We start from the raw sequence: 19,145 nt of genomic DNA, 5'->3' as shown, positions 1-19,145 counted from the left end.
GGCTTTGCCAAGATAAATAATGAAAAAAAAAAAAAAAAAAAAAAAAAAAAGCATTAGCCTGGCCCAAGAAAGTTGTCTTTGGAATGAGAGAAGAGTTTTCTCTATGCACTGTGCTCTCCTCTGTTTCAGTGTCTGCTCACCTTGTACTGTAACCATGTGATCTGGTAAGATCAAGCTGGAAAGAACTCAGCACAGCATGGTTGTTTGGGTGGCCAGAACTACTAATTCATACCAAGGCAAGGGGTTTCCCTCCACTTCATCGAAGATCAGTACACTAGTTTAGTATGAGGACAGTTTTCCTATCATTGAGGGGAAACCCACCTATTTCTCAAACATGCTCAGATTGGGTCAACCAATGAATATGTTTGCCAGAGATTGGGAAAGATACAAGTTGGCAATTACTCAGCAGCCAATTCGTGAGAACAAAATGTTTATATCCTCCAAATTAATAGGTATCAGGGAGGTTTGACCCAACATCAGAACTAGGAATCAAGGACCTCATGATCAACACAATACCAGGGACACCTGACCCAAGATGCTTTAAGAAGGGTCCATCAGGATTAACACTACCATGTTCTCCAAATGCTATTGGGTTGTATGAACTGACAACTCTGTTGGAGACCGTGTAAGAGCTGGCTTTGTCTCCAGAGAATTTTGACACGGCCTTTGTCCAAGAATAGTAGAAAAAAATACCTTGTATACTTGGATTCCCAACCTTCAAAGTGCCACCACTGGTCAAGCTAAAACAGATTACAGCAGATATCTCAGGAGTCACTCCTGAAGTTCTTAGGCCATCTGTTACCAAGCTGGCTGCTGCTGGCCAACAGAGGCTTCAACAGTGTGGCTAAAAATAAATATAACTTAAAGGTAATAATGAATATTTATCCAATCAGGTGATATTGAGCCTCACACTTACAACACGTTCCCCCTAAATTACCCAGGCTTCGAAGATTCACAAATACTCATTCCAAAATCAAGTGCTATTTCAGTTCCAGCCAAGACCAATCTTATGGTGGCATGCCCAATCATCACCACCACCTTTGAGAAACAGTTCCCTTTCTCCAACCATTCTGTCGTCAAGCCTGGGGTTTGGTCACTAAGGTCCATGAATGCTTGGACAGGATGCTCAAACATTTGGCACAGCTCATAGGAACCCCAGCAGTGTAATACAAGGGAGCGGCCACCAGTGTGTAGGAATTCTTCAACTTAATACAAGTAAGCAAAAGAGTTTGAAAAAAGTATCACTCTCAGGTGAACTGAAGCATCTCTTTATAGGGGACACCCATGGTTCATACAATCAAACAAAAATGACACGATGTTTCAGACAGAGATGGATGCTCATTACATAAACCCCATGAAATTCATTGATGGAATCATTCCATTTACAGGAGCTCAGGGCTCCCTCTCAAGTTCCTCTGAACAATCTGAATGGTCCCTGCCTTTGGTCTTAAAGCATTTAGATCTTAAAGCATTCATGTCGTTTCCCCAGAATTGAGGGAAATCAGCACATATGACTTGGAATTTTTCCAAGTTCACCTTTTTGTTTTCTTTCTGTTTTTTTTCTTTGCATATTATCTACACAGATATGAAGAAAAGGATTGGAAGCTTCTTCGTGCCTCAGCGCTGACACTTTGCCTTTCTGCCTTACTTCTTGCTCTACTAAACCATTTCCGAGCAAATTTTCCACCTTTCAAGCCTTAGCTGGAAATCAGCAACAAAACGTCTTTGGGGGATATCAAATGCTGGGGTTTGGCAAAAACCTTTGCACGTCTGGTCAATTTGTTTTGTGTTGGAAGGACATTTCATCGATATCTGTCTTATTTGCTTACACATGTATCATCCAAAAGTCATTTTGAAAGAACCATTTCCCTCCCCGGAAACTTTTATACATCTGTTGCTGGATATATAAGAGATATTATAAATTTTCTTGAATCCAGAGAATGACCATTCAAATCCTCCACACATCAAAAGCTTCAGGAAACGCAAGATTTAGGACTGCTCTAAACATATAACATCGAACAAATTTTCCCATTGCTCCTAAGTGCATAAATGACCCCATCTCTTTATTTTTATAGAGAACAAAAGGCAGCTATTAGACAAAAGTGATGGTATTGACCAATGCCTAACCAACCAGTTTCCCAAATTTCTTAAATATAAAACTTTGCATGTTCCCTCACATCGCCAAGAAAGGACCAGTTCAGATTATAAATAGACAGAAATAATCCCATTTTATTCCCCAAGGAAATCATATTCTCAAAACTCTACAATTTTGGCACAACATTCAGGCCCCATCTTAATCTACAAATATATTTCTGTCACGAAAAACCTACTTAAACTTTGTGTTTCAAAGGAGAAGTATGAAAACTTAGAGCAATAAAGAACCTTACAGATCATTCAATTTGCCTTTCTTTCTGTTTCTTTTAAGTCGGTGTCTAGAAATATATTAAGATTTCTCATAAAATAACAACTAGCATTCACTAACAAATTAAACCCAATGCACTGTATGAGAACTTACCTCCATTATCCTATCTAGCCTTCACAATCGCCTTATGAAACATATCCAATTATCACTTCCATTTGACGCAGAAGAAAACCCAGGGAATCATACTGCTTATAAGTGACAACAACGGGATTCAAATCTTCTCTGTCTGACACCACGGCCAGGTTCTTTACACCAGTCTGCCTCCAAGGAAAACAGTAACATAAACATATTTCAAAAACTTCAGAAAATAGGACATAAACAACGCATTAATCCACCCTAACGCAACATGTTGGAACATTCGGTGATTTTCTTCTATGAAGCTCTCTCCTTACCTGTATAATATTATTGTCTTTATTACTTAAAAATGATTTTTATGAATATTTCCCTGTTTTCTTTTTTTAATATAGTTTATTGTCAAGTCAACTAACATACAGTATATACAGTGTGCTCTTGGTTTCGGGGGTGGGTTCCTGTGATTCTTCGCTTACATACAATGACACCCAGTGCTCATCCCAACAAGCGCCCTCCTCAATGCCCATCACCCATTCTCCCTTGAATATTTTCCTTTTTTCAACTAACATCATATCAAATGTTTTCCATGTTACTATAGAAACTTCATGACAGCTTTTTTATTGGCTGCATAACATTTCACTGGGTAGACAACCATAATTTATTTAACTATTACCCATTTGATTTAGCAGTTAGGTTGTTTCAATGTTTCACTCAATATTAAAAATTTCACCAAACATCTTCCGTACATATATTCATTCTTAGAACATGCTTACAATTGATTCTCAGAAACAAAATCACTGTGTCAAGAAAGGAAATCTTTTAATAGCTCTTACTAACCCACTATATTCCTTTCCAAAAATTTATACCATTATCTGAGACTGCCTTTTTTATCGCATCCACATTAGCATTAGACATTATCTTTTATGTGTTTGCGGTGTTTTAACAAGTAAAAATGAAAATGGCTATTCAGTGGTGTGCACAATTGCACTTCTATGATCACTAATGAGATCCAAGGTCTTCCATGTTTAGGGGCCTGGGTGGCTCAGTCAGTTGAGTATCCCTACTCTTGATTTCAGCTCAGGTCATGTTCTCAGGGTCATGGGATCGAGCCCTGCATTGGACCCTGGGCACTAGGTGCAGAGCCTGCTTGGGAGTCTCTCTCTCCCTCTCTCTGCTCGTCCCCTGCTCATTCTCAATCTCTCTCACTCTCTCTCTCTCTCTCTCTCTCTGTCTCCCACAAAAAAAGGTTTAAATTATTAGATGAATTATTAGATGAATTATTAGATAAATTATTAGATTATTAGATGAATTTCGATAACTCTCATTTATCAGATGAGGAAAGAGAGACTCAACATAAATGACACAACTGGCATTAAACTTGGTCACAGGATCATTTTTTTCCAGTCAATATTTGTTAGTTAAATAAATAAGTGAAAGAGGAAATGAAGAAAAGAATGAGTACCTCATTCCAAGTTCCTGTCACCAAGCACACTGCTTTCCTTACACGGCTCTTGTCCTCTTCAATTCTAAATGATTTTCTTTCCAAGCCTGCCACAATCGAGTAAGAATATTATGAGTTATCTGGCCCTTTCAGTGGAGCAGTACCTCTGACATCATAAACAGAGTATTGGAACAACCTAAATAGGCCAGACTCAGTCTGGTTCTTACTCTACCTGTATTGAGCGGGACTCTGCACAAGGCACCCGCCACATTTTCCTTGACTATGAAAAATGAGCAAAAAATCATTTCTCAAATCTTTGCTGTTTCCAACTGATTAGGGTTATGAAATTGCCACATTGGGCATCAAAACAGATCATAATTACCCCTATACCCTAATGACACAAAGTCATGCCACCGAATAGTAAGACACAAAACATGATTTGAAGCCCCAGCACCTTTTCTCCCAGACCAACGTGGTGAATTGGAATGCTTCCCACCAATCACTCATAAAAAGGAGAGATACTTAGCCAATCAGTGCCCAGTAACACTGCTTCCTGTGACTTCACATAGTCAGTGGATGGATTAATCCCTTTGTGTCTGAAAGGAAAGAATGTGACCTAACAGAATACAGACCTGGGTCAGATGGACTTGGATTTGAACCCAACCGCTGTACCTTCCCAGTGGGAAACCCTGGGAAAGTTACCACCCAACCGAGGCTTAGTTCAGGCTCAAATATCTGTAACATATGGATTAAAAATTTTACCCCCTTATGGAGTATTGTTAAGCATTCAAGGTAATAACACTTTATAAATTCTTGCCACGTGGCGTGCATTGTGTAACATGTTCCATAAAGGTCACCAGTGGTTGTTATCTTCACTATTAATTAGTAAACCAGAAGATATTCCTTAGAACCACATCAGGGAGAGTGACAAACGGACTATTTAGAGATGACTTGACTGCACCCTCACCGAACAAACTATTTCAGCCCGTTACAAGTGGCCTGTTTCCTCCTTTCAGGGAACTCAGGCTTCAGTAGATGCTAAAGCATGACTTTGGGGCATAATTTTCTGGGGCTGAGGTAGCTGCTCTCTCTCATACAACAAATACTTCTTGATGCTAAAGGAAATTTAATCTTTTGGTACTTAAACTGAGCCCTGAGTCCTGGACCCAATCTTGGCTCATTATCTCAGACTCCACCTGGCTCTTTGAACTGTTACTACCCTCAACCTTCCACTTAGGCTCCAGAACGTGGTTGCAGGTGTTTTCAAAGGAAACTGCTACAAGCTGATTCTGGAAACCCTCAGCATAATTAAACACCAGAGATTCACTGAGAACCAGAGGAGCTCCAGGTCACAAATTGCCACAGTGACTGTTTACATGATATTTCACAGAATATTCATTTCTATTCCACAGAGGCAGAAGTATCCCTTTGTTAGCAAACATGCCTGCCTTCATTGCTTGGCCAAATTATTTCTTTGGATAATTGGGAGACAGAGAACTAGAGAGAAGAAACTTGGAGGTGCTTGCTGATTAATGATTAGCTACAGAGAACAGAAGGTCTTCTACTCAGTGGCAGAGGGCAGAGGAAGATAATAGCAAGAAAAGTCCTCTTCGGTCTCACTGAATAATAGATGCAAAGGCTGCAAAGGGACTCGGTTGCCAGGGTTTTGTTGTCATTGTTTGGGTCTGGTCTAATTTGGTGTAGATTGATAGAGCTTGGTTTTGACTTTTTATTTGCTTTATTTTTGCCTACATGTAAGGACAGTGTCTGCTTCAATTAGTTCCCCTCCCACCTGCCTTTCTCTTAACATAGATGGAGCACCAGCATTTGGGGCCCTGGGTCAGGAACTTGCCTAGGTTTATTCTCAATTGCTTCTTTCCCAAACGTGTTCAGCACAATAATGCCTACTTCGCAAAGTAGTGCTGAGGTTAAAGTAACTCGCTGAAGGAGACGGAAATAAAAGAACCAGAGTCAGGATTCATATGTAGAGCCTTCTTTCAACCTCCAGCAGGTGGATGCCCACATAAGAATAGGAAAGAAACAAGAACGCTGTTCCAAACTTCATATATCCAAGTCATAGGACTTTTATATCTACTCAGATATAAAGCCTGTACCCAGACTGGATGAGAGGGAGAAAATTCCCCAGAAGTCCAAAAGATGAGGGGTGAGTAACCCACTGTTGTGTCCTTTACAGTGGCCAGCACAGAGTCTAGGCACATGTTTCGTGTGTCAGAGCAGATTCATTGGCAATACTTGCCTGAAACCCTGTCTTGAGAAGGATTCTGGAGCCTCTGAATGGCTCAATGGAGAAGAGTTTTGTAATCATTTATTGATGGCTGCTATGGGAAACAGGCTAAGGGGGAGAGACCAAAACAAAGCACGTCATATATTTGCCACCTAAAGGAATCAAAGCTATTATGCTCAAAAAAGACCTTGAGATGTCCACTTACAAAATAAATAATTTCTTATGTATTCAGGGATATAATTTACAGCATGGTGACTACAGTTAGCAATACCGTATTACATATTTGAAAGTTACAGTACACTTGAAACAAATATAATGCAGTATGTCAATTCTATCTCAATAAAACCAGAAAAATAAATTAAATTAAAAAGAAAAAGGCCCTTAGGTACTATTAGGAATGGTGAGAAAGGTAATTACCTCCTTCATCTATTCATAAAGGCAACTCTTCTGCTAAACGCTGTTCCCACTCCCCAATACACAGTTCATGGGCCTCATGCCTTAGATCAGTCTCCCACTCTCTGGCTTTTCAGCAAGTTTTTCAGGAATTTTACTCAGGGCAAGTCCTTCCTCCAGCTGAATTTCTAAAAAGTTACTTGCAAAGCAGAGAATAATCAGGGTAAGTGGGGAAGAAGAGAAATGTTTTTTCCAAGTGTAATACACAACACTACAACATGACTTTGACAGTCTACTGTTGAAATAGTTTTGGATTATAGCAACTCAAAGAGTTGGTCCCTTAAGCCAAAAACAAATGGATTGCATTTCTCTGTCCCACTGTAGACATGATACAGGCTTTAATTCATTCAACAAACATCTATGCAACTCTTGTGGTTTCCCAATATTGTCTAGGAACTAAGGACACAAAGACATATGTTGACAGTCCCTTTTCTTTTTTTTTTTTTTTATTTTTTTTTTTAATGTTTATTTATTTTTGAGACAGAGAGAGGCACAGCATGAGCAGGGAAGGGGCAGAGAGAGAGAGGGAGACACAGAATGTGAAGCAGGCTCCAGGCTCTGAGCTGTCAGCACAGAGCCCGACGCAGGGCTCGAACTCACGAACCGTGAGATCATGACCTGAGCCGAAGTTGGACGCTTAACCGACTGAGCCACCCAGGCGCCCCGACAGTCCCTTTTCTTGAGGAGTTCATGTCTTAAGAAGGCAGATAGCAAACAGAAAACCAAATTTGATAAGGTAAATGCTCTGATGGAGTCTGTCCCTGTTAGAACAGCGAGAAGAAGGCAACCTACTCTGATCTGATGAGAAGAGCCAGGGAAGGCGTCACAGAGAAAGAGACCATAAGACCCACAGAACTGGGTCTTAAAGAATCACAGAAATTTTCCAGATGAAGAGGAAGGATGAACACACTGAGAGGAAGAAACAGCATGTACAGAAGCAGGGAGGGATGAGAGGAGAGAGGGAAAATGAGTTTATTTGGCTGCTATTTATTTTCCCCTCTTGGGAAGGGATTGGATGGGAACCAAACTGGACCAACTTATAATGGGCACTTCATAATCAAAAGGTGATATGTAACCTTCCTCCCCTGGAGTTAAGTCCTCTGCTGTATGCCCAACCACTTTACCCTAAATACCTATAACAAATCTGAGAAAATAAAATTTACCAGGATCCCTTTGAGGGACAGCAGTGCAGGTGTCCTGACGAAATTCCTTGGGTAAACTGCATGAAGCTAAGATCCCAAGGAGCTTAGTAAGTGGGGAAATTCAGGTGCGAGAGAATGGGGAGTCTTGTACTAGAGATGAAAGAGAGAGAAAGAATAAGGGAGAAAGAGCCCGTAGCATATAGGTAGTCAGGCGCTCTGTGAGGAGACCCCCTCCCTGTGTCCCATCAGCAATGCGTACCAAAAGGTAAAATAAAGATATAGATAACTCCTTAGATCAGAGCAGATTCCTTGGAGGAGTTGAGCTGTTTTCTGGCAACTGAGGTTGGAATAGGAACAGCCCATAGGTGGAGATAGAGAGAAGCATGAGAAAGCAGGAAGATGCCAGATGCCCCACAGGCTGTGGAATTTCACCAGATCTCAAAGGGGCAAGAGACCTCAGCTGACATCTGAATTATAGGTCCTATCCTCTGAAGTATGGAAAATACAAGCGAGGAGGAAGCAGGATGTTAATCCTGCCAACATCCCTGTTTTTATCTGAAACTGTTTCAGTTCTGATGCCTTAAACAAATATGAACAATATCTTAAAACAGCCAAGTGACTTAGGCTCACTCACTTGGATATACAGTGAATCCTGGGGATGTTGGACTTAAGAAACAGTGACCACCTAGGCAGCATCACTAAAGAGGTATGTCCGACCCAATAAGCAGGACAGTGCAATGCGGAGATTTATGCCAACCTTCCTACAGACTGGGCCACATGAGGCCCAGCCTCGGAGTTGCCCATTTCCTCTTCTAAAGAACTGGTCCCCTCCACCAGCGCTAACCGTAAGAACAAGTTCATTAAAAAGCAATGAAACAAACAACCGCAAAGCCTGTTGTGATTAAAAGGTCCGCTGAGTTCCTCTTGCTGGTTGGCACCGGGACCCGGCAAGAAGGAGGCAGAATCCAGAGTAACGAGGATTTTTAAAGCCCTTTGCAAATTGCCTCAGATCAAAATACTTTATTATCATAATCACTCCCATTGCCAATTTGGAAATGACAATCTGGAATGACAAAGTGCTCTTTAAATGTTTAAAAACCAAAAATCACAGGGAGGAGGGGCTTGGCAGAAATCTGCATTCTGCTTAAAGCCATAAGTCATATTTAGACTTTGCCTTCCAGAACGTCTACGGGGTGTTCGGTTTATCGTACTGCCAGCAGCTACATATCTTTCTTTCTTCCGTTTTTCTTCCTTCTTTGGCAGCATTCCTAGAGGGCTGCTCATTCCCAAGTTCAGAGGCCCTTCTCGGTTGTTCACTTTCACATGGTCTTAAATGCAAAGATTTGCTGCAAAGACACTGTCACCTCCTGGCTTTCCCCTCCTTCTCCCAGAACGGCGGAGCACAGGAGAGAAGAAGAAAAAGGAAGAAAAAGAGGGCCAATAAGGTGGTTGGTTGATGGAACCATGGTGAGGGCGAGCTAATCGGAAAGTCAAAGGGAATTTTGTTAGGATTCTACTCTGTGGCGGGCAGCATGATTCCTCTTCCAGAGCCCCTGAAAATTCTGGGTAAAATCTCCATTTCTTATCCAGGCTCATGAAGGTAGCACCCCAAGGCTTCAAGGCAGGAATGGGATGAGGAGAGAAACTGCCCCAGGGAAGGTCTGCCACATCCAGATCATATACACTGTATAGACACCGCTGAGAGAAAGCCCAAACCCCGCAGCCTGGCATGCAGGGCTGGCCCAGTGGTGGGTGCCCTACGGGGTAACTTGTTTCCGACCTCACAGGCAAAGTCACAGCCTGATCCCCCTGCGAAAGGAAGCCCAGTGGCCAATATCACAGCCTCACAAACCAGCCCCGGATCTGCCTCCAGTTTGCCCTTCCAGATGGACTCTGTCAATCTTACCTTCCACTCCAACACTTTGCTCACGTCATGCTATCTTTCTCCTCTTTGCCTCAGGACCAGCTTTCCGCTTTCCCCCTAAGATCAGAGCCCTCTTTGTACTGTCCCCATAGATCAAGCCTATACTGGGGACACTTTTTTTCGAGCAGGGAAATTTGTTTTTAGTATAGTTGACACACAATGTTAGTTTCAGATGTACGACATAGTGATTCAACAAATCTGTGTGCTGTGCTCCACTCACGGGTGTACTCACCATCCATCGCCAGACAACTGTTACAATATCATTGACTACATCCCCTAGGCTGTGCCTTCAATGCCCATGAATTACTCATTCCCTAACCCAGGCCTGGGTCTCCCACTCCCTGTCACCCATTTTGCCTGTCCCTCCACCCCCTCCCCTCTGGCAATCATCAGTTGGTTCTCTGAAATTTTTAGGTCTGATTCTTCTTTTTTTTGGTTATTCATTTGTTTTGTTGTCTAGATTCCATAGGAGAGTGAAACATGCTATTTCTCTTTCTCGGTATGGCTTATTTCACTTAGTCCATCCATGTTGTTGCAAATAGCAAGATCCCACCCTTTTTTTTTTTTTAATTTTTTTTAACATCTATTTATTTTTGAGACAGAGAGAGACAGAGCATGAACAGGGGAGGGGCAGAGAGAGAGGGAGACACAGAATCTGAAACAGGCTCCAGGCTCTGAGCGGTCAGCACAGAGCCCGACGCGGGGCTCGAACTCACAGACCATGAGATCATGACCTGAGCCAAAGTCGGACGCTTAACTGACCGAGCCACCCACGCGCCCCAAGATCTCACCCTTTTTATGGCTGCATAATACTCCATTATATAGATCGATCAATCTATCTGTCTATACGTCTATTCATATCTTTATTTCACATATATTCCTTATATACCTATATTCCATGATATAGATCTATCTACCTTCTTTATCCATGTGTCTATTGATGGACAGTTAAGTTACTGCCGTATTTTGGTCATTGTAAATAATGCTGCAATAAACATAGGAGCACAGGTACATTTTTGAATTAGTATTTTCAATTTCTTTAGGCAAACACCCAGCAGAATTATTAGATCATAAGGTATTTCCATTTTTTAATTTTTTTAATATTTATTTTTGAGAGAGAGAGCGTGAGCAGGGAAGGGGCAGAGAGAGAGGGAGACAGAGGATCTGAAGTGGCCTCTGCACTAACACCAAGCAGCCTGATGTGGGGCGTGACCTCACGAACAGTGAGATCATGACCTGAGCCAAAGTTGGACACTCAACCGACTGAGCCACCCAAGTGTCCCTTTTAATTTTTTGAGGAAAACTCCATACTATTTTCCACAGTGGCTGCACGAGTTTGCATTCCCACAACAGTGCATGAGGGCTCCTTTTTTTCCTACCTCCTTGCTAACAGTTGTTATCCCTTTTACCTTTTTTTTTTTTTTTAGCCATTCTGACATGTGTAAGGCGATATCTCATTGTGGTTATGATTTGCATTTCCCTGATAATGGGGAAGCTCACTTGATTGCATACTCTGTCCAGACCACCTTTTTCATTCTCTGCCTTTCTTCCACTCAAGATGCCACCTTGAATTGCCCCTTTGCAATATGCTGCCATCATGGACCAACCCCCGTCTAGTCCTAGCCAACCCCTAACTCTGATCCTGACCTTCAGTCCTCCACTTATGAGGAAGGCAAGTAGAAAATCCTCAGCACTCCCTTCCTACCTTGCCTCCTAATTCTCATTAGTGCATTGTTGTGCTCCAGCCACATTCTTTTCTTCCAATAAATCACAATTCTTCCCAATTCCAAGCTTTCTCACACTCTATCACGCCAGCCAAAAACACTCCTTTCCCTCCCCTTTTTTTAATCAAAAGCCTGCTTATCCTCCACAGTGCAGTGTAATCCTGATCGCCATCACCAATCATTTCCCAATCAGTCCATGTTCAGGCTGCGGATACTGACTCCCTAGGAAATGCATCCAAAACATGTCACTTCCTGTTAAGTAGTCGATGGTCTCTAGACCTTGCACTGACTCTAGTCTGTGGCAGGCATTGCCTCTTTCTTGAGAAGCTCACTGTCTACCAAGAGATAAGAAACACAAGTGTGCAAATGACATTGGCGTGTATACAAAAGAGGAAAGGTATAAATTAGCCACTGATATGGAATTGTATCAAGTGTCTATGTTTCCTGGGAAGGAGAAGAAATACTCGGTTAGACTAAGAAGAAAGAACCGACCACCTCTTTTGAAAATGACTGCTCCTGGTGTGCCTGGATCACAAACAAAGAGGCAAGAGTTATCAAGAATGCAGAGCTATTAGAGGCCAGGAAAAAATGTTTAAACCCCAAGTCCTGCCTCCCTATATCATTTACTTCCCACTTTCTATTCCATGAGAATCTTAGCTCACTTGTTTGGAAATAGTTGTATAAACAGTTGATGTGGGCCACCTGTCACTCCCTGGTCCTCCTCCCCCCTGATCAGTTGGTGCTGAACAAAGGGAGGTGATTTAGCTAGAGCTATGAGACTTCCTACCCTTCCTACCCTGCTGCACACACAACCAGCAGTCAGCCATTTTAAAATGAAGGTCGTGGTAAAATACACTATTCCAACAAGTCTAAGTCGCCATTAATTGTAGCATTGTAGGTAACGATGATTAGATTCATCATGCTATACAATAATATTACTTAAGTTACTGCCAAAGGCAAGAATATCAGTGAATCTTCAAAAATAATTCCTCTTCCACTCACTCCCCTCCAGCCCCATCTCCCTCCTTGCAGTTTCTCAAACTCTCCAGGCACTCTCAGAGCTCAGAACAATTGAACGTGTTCTCCCTACCTAGACAGAGCTAGCTTGCACAAGACCTGTGTTGAATATTCTCTGTTATCTGTCCTTCTGTTTCCACTGCCCACCACTCAGCTTCAGGACCTGACCCTTACAGACAACATTACTCACACTCCCTTGCCTTCTGATTTCTAGTTGGGTTGACCAAAGGGAAGCACTGGCAAGAATTAGAGGTTGAAGAGAAAGAAGGTTGGGGTATTCTTCCCTCGGCTCCCTTCCTGTCAGACACAATTTGGCACTGGCTATGGGGATGCTCAAGGCCAAAGCTCATGCAAGAAGGGAGAGAGCAGGCTGAGCACTAAGCATAAGAAGCTCTGGTAATCTTCTTAGAGATACTCAGAGATGAATCCAGGTGCGCAGTTGTCCCCTAGTTTTTAGCCAGAATCTTGTATTGAAGAGTCTCTTTAGGACCACCCCACCCCCCGCCAGTCCTGTGAACACAAAAGGTTACAAATCAAAAATTCAAATTGGATTAAAAAAAGGATTAAAAACAATTACAAAGGAACTTTGAAAGAAGCAATCTCTTCTTCCTCTTTGTCCTTGAGTTCATCACTGTGCTCATCCAAGACCAGATGAGGGATACCAAATAACCAATACTGACTCATTCATTCATTCACTCATTCATTCATCCATTTGTGTATTTGCCTGATAGTTATTGAATGTCTTTCATGTGCCACACACTATGATAGCCATTAGCAATATATTGGTGAATAAAATAGATACACACCCTGCCTTCCTGGAACTTCCAAACTTGTTGGGGATCATAGACATTTTTATCTTTTTAAAATACAAAATGATAAATGGTGAAAATGACATAATAGCAAACACTGCTGGTTTTGTCTGACTGGCATCCATTTTCCTTTTTGATAACTGCACCTCCTCCCCCATTCATAGTCCCTGTCATTTGGGGAGCTCCCACTCTAACATTCTAGGTGTAGGGTGGGAACCCACGCTTGGCCAATAAGGATATGGCCTCACCTCACCTCAGTGATTCATTCTGTTCAAGGTGTGAACATCACACAAGCCAGGCTCTTCAGAGCCAAGAGCATCAGATGTGGGAGCCATAATATTGCAAATGGTAGCTCTATTTCCACTAGTATTGTGGAACTGGTGGGATGTAAATGTGAAGCCATCTTGGGACCATCTATCGGGAAGGACCTTCAGGGAAAGAATCAGTGTGAAAGAAAGTAGAGCTAAAGTTAAAAAGAGGACAGATTACAATGGTTGGATTTAATATCCTAGATCCAATCATCCCTGAACTGCCAAGTTACATGAGTTGATTCCCTTTACTGAGTAGTCTAGGTTGAGTTGGGTTCTATCGCTGTGACCAATACTGTTCAGAGGGCAGCATGCAGGGAGCTAGGAAAGAGCAACAGGTAGGGGACTACATTATTTTAGGTAGCAAGGGGAGGTCTCTGCTGACTTAAGATTTTGGAGAAAGGCAGATGAAGGCCCCTAACACTGATTAAGCACCACATAAAAATTCTATTGTGTCTAAAAGCAATTACAGTTAAAATTTATTTTTGTTTTGTTTTCTAATTTGGGATCTATTCCCTGTCCCTGCCAAATTGCTATAACTTGGGTTAATCATTCCTTCTCTACTGTCATGTTTTCTAGTCACCAAAAAGGAGCACTCAACTGGAGTCATAAAGTTTATCTGAGTGACCAAATGGACAGGAAGCTGTCTTCATGTCTGAGTGCTTACTTCTTTTTTTTTTAAAGTCTATTTATTTATCTTGAGAGAGGGGGGTGAGGAAGGGCAGAGAGAGATGGAGAGAGAGAATCCCAAATGGGCTCTGCACCATCAGCACAGAGCCCTATGCAGGGCTTGATCTCACAAACTGTGAGATCATGACCTGAGCCGAGACCAAGAGTCAGTTGCTTAACCGACTAAGCCACCCAGGCACCCCTAGAGTGCTTACTTATAATTTAAGAATTCTCCAAGGACCTGGCACTCAGCAAGTCGGTATTTTTTTAAGACCTCAGGAAAGGACAAATAAAAGTAAGAATGCCTGGCTTCACCCATACTCAACCGCTGGCAAATACAGCACAACACTTCACCACTTGAGCAGCTTTTTAAAGCTGCTGACATCTGGATAAGACTTATTATAACAGACAAGAAGCACATGGTTGTTTGATTTGTATCTACCCCAGATCTCTTCTGGATCAAAGATAGATGGATGGGTCTCTCCTGTGTGTGCATAGCATCTTTACACACACACACACACACACACACACACAATCACAATTACAAAATGACATTTTACTTCTCAGACTTGAGATTGTATTCCTGTAAGCAAGGAAACCCTAGTTTTAGATTCCTTCCCTAGAGACTCTTTGTCATGACCAAGAAAGCATCTAAAATCCACATAAAGCCAAAAATTCAGCTCAGGGCCAGCTCAGGGAGAGGGGCATTGCTCTGGATGGTTTAGCACCTTCACACTGAAAGCAGGTGTCCTTTCTCTTCTTGATAATCTAGAGGGTGGTATCTGAGTAGTGCTGGGGTCTTTCCACCTAAAGGATACACACTCTGCTCAAAGACAATGCCTCCTTTTCCTCCTCATAAAGAAAGCCAAGAAGTTGAATTCAGTCACAGGCCAGGTGCTCCAGGCCCAAGTTCAACATCAATTGGAAATAAATATATTGCACAGCCCCAGGGATTGTTCTCAAGGTGACACTAGGATTCCCACATGGCTCTCCTCCCTGACAGGCACCAGTGTCCCCAGAGCACATCAGAGAACACCTGACAGTGAATAGATTGATCTGCTCTGGGGAGAGCAAACAAAGATTGCTTTAAGCCAAAAATTCCTCTCTTCTAGCCAATCAGTTGTCAGTTATAGTACATTGATCCACACATTTTCAATGCAGGATTACTCACCCCAGGGAAATGCAGATACCTCATTGACATAAGTGGCCTTAAGAATCTAGCCAATGTCAAAGGCTCACCACCCCTTGAGTCTATTGCTGAACTGCTTTGCTTACAGCAACTCCAAAGGCATCTGTTTTTACATTCCTCACACAGGTTCCTGATAAGAGAGACCTGGGTCCCATTCCAGCACTTACTGACAGAGACCGTGGGCAAGTTAACTAATATGACTGAGCTTCAGAGCCTTCCTGTGTAGAATGCGGTTCGAAATACCTGCCTCATGGACAGTTAGTTATGTGGGTTAAATGATGAATGCAGGTAAGTGTCTAACAGAAATGGCTATATAGTAAATGTTCAAGAAAGATGGGACTCCTGTTTTTACCTCCTTCATCACTATGGAAACTGACAGGTTTACCCCAATCTGAGATAGTCACAGCCATGTAACTTGTCTATATGCCTAACACCAAGATCTTATTGGAGTGGCTGGGGGGTTATCTTGTTGTTTCACATGTTTTTGGTTAATAGTGCCCCCAAAGCCATTGAAATAATAAGAGAAATTAGTTCAGATAAACAATACCAATATCAGAAGTACCAGTTGACTTTCCTTTCAAACTGGGCCCAGCAGGCTAGTGAAATTAAGGACCATTATGCCACCATTGAGGTGGTGCCCATGAACATGCCGTCAGTATTCACAAGGGCATCCGTGGGGCAGGCTTCAAGAAGTATGCCTTCGGGCACCCAAAGAGACCCAGAAATTTGCCATGGAGGAGAGGAGAGCTCCAGATGTGAGCATGGACACAAAGCTCAACAAAGCTGTCTGGGCCAGAGAGTAAGAAATGCCCCCAGACCATAGCCCTGTAGGGTTGTCCAGACAAAGTAATGAGGATGAAGGGTCACCAAGCAAACTTTACACATTAGTTACCTATGTACCAGTCACCAGTTTCAAAAATCAATGTGGATGATAACTAACCCTGATTGTCAAATAAAGTTATGAAACTGCCAGAGGGGAGGGGTTGGGGGATAAGCAAAACGGGTGAAGAGGAGTGGAACGTGTAGGCTTCCAGGTATGGAATAAATAAGTCGCAAGGATAGAAGTCACAGGGAATAGAGTCAATGATATTGTAGCAGCATTGTATGGTAATAGATGGTAGTTACACTTGTGGTGAGCATAGCCTAACGCATAGAGGTGCCCAATGACTGTGTTGTGCACCTGAAACTAACCTAACATCGTGTGCCAAGTGCACTTCAGTTTAAAATACATACATACATACATACATACATACATAACAAGGCTAAATCTGTTATGAAACTGTCAAAAAAATTAGCTTAGGGAGGTGCCTGGGTGGCTCACTCGGTTAAGTGTCCGACTGTGGCTCAGGTCATGATCTCACGGTTCATGAGTTTCAGCCCCACGTCGGGCTCTGTGCTGACAGCTCAGAGCCTGAAGCCAGTTTCGGATTCTGTGTGTCCCTCTCTCTCTGCCTCTCCGCTGCTCACTCTCTGTCTCTCTCACCTCCCAAAATAAATAAACATTTAAAACGATTATTAAAAACAATTACCTTATGTACACAACAAGTTGCTCTCCATGTAGCCAGGTGTATATCTATTCGCCAAATTCCTTGATAGGGAGAGATTTAAAAACTAGCTTCACATAAGCTCCTAGTCCTGATTACATTCTGCATGTGGTAATGCAGGTTGGCCCCTGCTGAAGTAGGAGCCAAAATCCAGTCCAGGCTTCACTTTCCAACCCAAGAACAGCTGCTCCAGGCTCCGTCTCCAAAAAGAAGGGGCACGTTTTTTTCTACTTCACACAAAGGCGCTGCATAGACCAGCAGCAGCCCCGGTCTGGGCCACAGTCCTGCTCTCTCATCATGGGCATTCCTTGGCCCTTGGGTCCACTTTCTGGTTTCGTGTGGGTCCACACCAGTTCCTTTCCGGAGTCCTGGGGGTTCTCGGGCACCACTCTGTTGACACTTGAAGGTGATATTTTCCCGTTAAAAGAGCTTGTCACCATTAACACACACACAAAAATTCCCTCCTGCTCCCCCCAACACTTTGTTGTAGTATATCTGCCCTACCTCTGCCCTTCACACACGCTGTTCCCTCAGCCTAGAACAAGCTGTCCTCCTGTGGTGGAATCTACCTTGTGTTTCAAGTATTGGCCTAAACATCAACTCTTTAGAGGGGCCTTCCCAGCCGCCCTAATTCCAGGGGGGCTCATCCTCATCCACACTTTCTGTCACTTTATGCCACTTGTGATAAGTGCCATGTAATACACAAAAATAATTTATAATCACATACTGATTATTTATTTTCTGTCTTATGCTTTAAACTCTAAACTCTCTGAGAACAGCAGCCACGTCTGTTCTATTCACCAAGTAACACTGTATTTCTGGAACATTCCCGGGGACAGCCTTCACTTTTGTATTTATGGAAGAATGAATGAATGAATGAATGAATGAATGTTGAAGTTACTCTTCCTCAAGAAATCTTCCCTGGGCTGCACAGTACCCACTTCTAAGGCAGTTCATTCTCCTTGGATATATGAGACTTACCTCCCACAAACAGGCAACCAAGTTCCAGAAGAGCTTTCCCACTATGTCAGTCAGGCCCAGTTGGGAAAACAAAGCACTCTTAAGTTGTATGGAGATAAGAGTTTATTAAAGAAATTAGAATCTACGCAAACATGGGAGGAACTGGGAAAACGAAAGTCTGGAAGGGGGAATCAGAAAAATCAGAGAAATGGTTACCCACCAGTCACCTAACGTGCACTTGCATCAGGTGGACAAGTTGGAGCAAACAGGATGTTCAAGAGGCCAAGTCCACCCGGCCACTGAAAAGGACCCAGAAGGGGGAATTCGTGGAAAATCCGTGGAGCTGCTGCCTTTGGGGCTCAATGGCAGGCAGCCAGCAGTGGGCCTAGGTCCGCTGATGGTCAGAGAGGCCAGCAATCAATAAGATGAACTAGGTATAGAGTGAGAACATGGCCAAGTCAGGATCCACAAGGCCTTGGGGTGTCCATCTGTCACCAGGGACAACCACAACCACCCTCCAAGAGGAATGCTCTCTCTCCACTGCCACCTTTCAAATCCACACAAAGTACTCCTGGGCCAGAACCCCACAGTGAAGGGGACTCAGGAAACATGACTCCAACTTTGGCCAGGCTAACAAGACACTACTCAGCAAACCCACCTGGCCCTGTCAATGCCACTACTTCTCTGACCACGTCTCTGAGGGACCTGCTGACCTGGATGGCCCAGTCCTGCCCACACAATGACCAACATCCTTTCCTGCCCCTTATGACTGGCTTCCACAGCCTCTGTGACCAAGTTCCACCAAGATTTCCCTTGAGTCTGCAGGTAACCCAGTCTGCCTGAGCCTCACTAGGAGCAGGAGGTGTTTAGCCCATTCCTGTGGTTTGGAGAAGGAGCAATGTCTTCTGGGTAGAGTGCCTCAGAAAAGACTGAAGGAAAGGAATATACTCTCTTAGGGAAGACATGATCTTTTCCTATTTCCTCATCGGAACTGCCCCTTAGCTGCACCAGGTAATCAAGGATTAAATCCACACTTCTGCACTAATCACAGGTTTTCCTGGTCTGTTTGAACACCCTCTGTTCCTTCTAAAGTCTAACTGACCTTCCCAACTCCACTCTCACAAGGAGGTCAGGTTCCCACTCACAGGAGAAGCCAGATAAACCAAACACAGCATCTGTCTGGTGCTTTCTTCTGCTCATCTGCACATCACTCCTGAGCCCTAGGA

The 19,145-nt window shown here is 43.0% G+C and overlaps 1 long non-coding RNA gene across 1 annotated transcript; it reads right to left on the bottom strand.

Annotated features, from left to right (window-relative positions):
* Positions 1 to 1,470: 1,470 nt before the first annotated feature.
* On the bottom strand, positions 1,471 to 18,478 carry LOC123577073. The gene is made up of 4 exons (XR_006701698.1): positions 18,140 to 18,478; positions 16,945 to 17,358; positions 3,957 to 4,042; positions 1,471 to 2,679 (listed from the first exon to the last, which is right to left on the bottom strand). It is a non-coding gene; the product is annotated as an uncharacterized LOC123577073 (long non-coding RNA).
* Between the last annotated feature and the right edge of the window lie 667 nt (positions 18,479 to 19,145).

This window comes from Leopardus geoffroyi, chromosome D2, assembly GCF_018350155.1.
Source record: "Leopardus geoffroyi isolate Oge1 chromosome D2, O.geoffroyi_Oge1_pat1.0, whole genome shotgun sequence".
NCBI classification, from domain to species: Eukaryota; Metazoa; Chordata; class Mammalia; order Carnivora; family Felidae; genus Leopardus; species Leopardus geoffroyi.
This window is presented reverse-complemented; position numbering and strand designations above follow the sequence as displayed.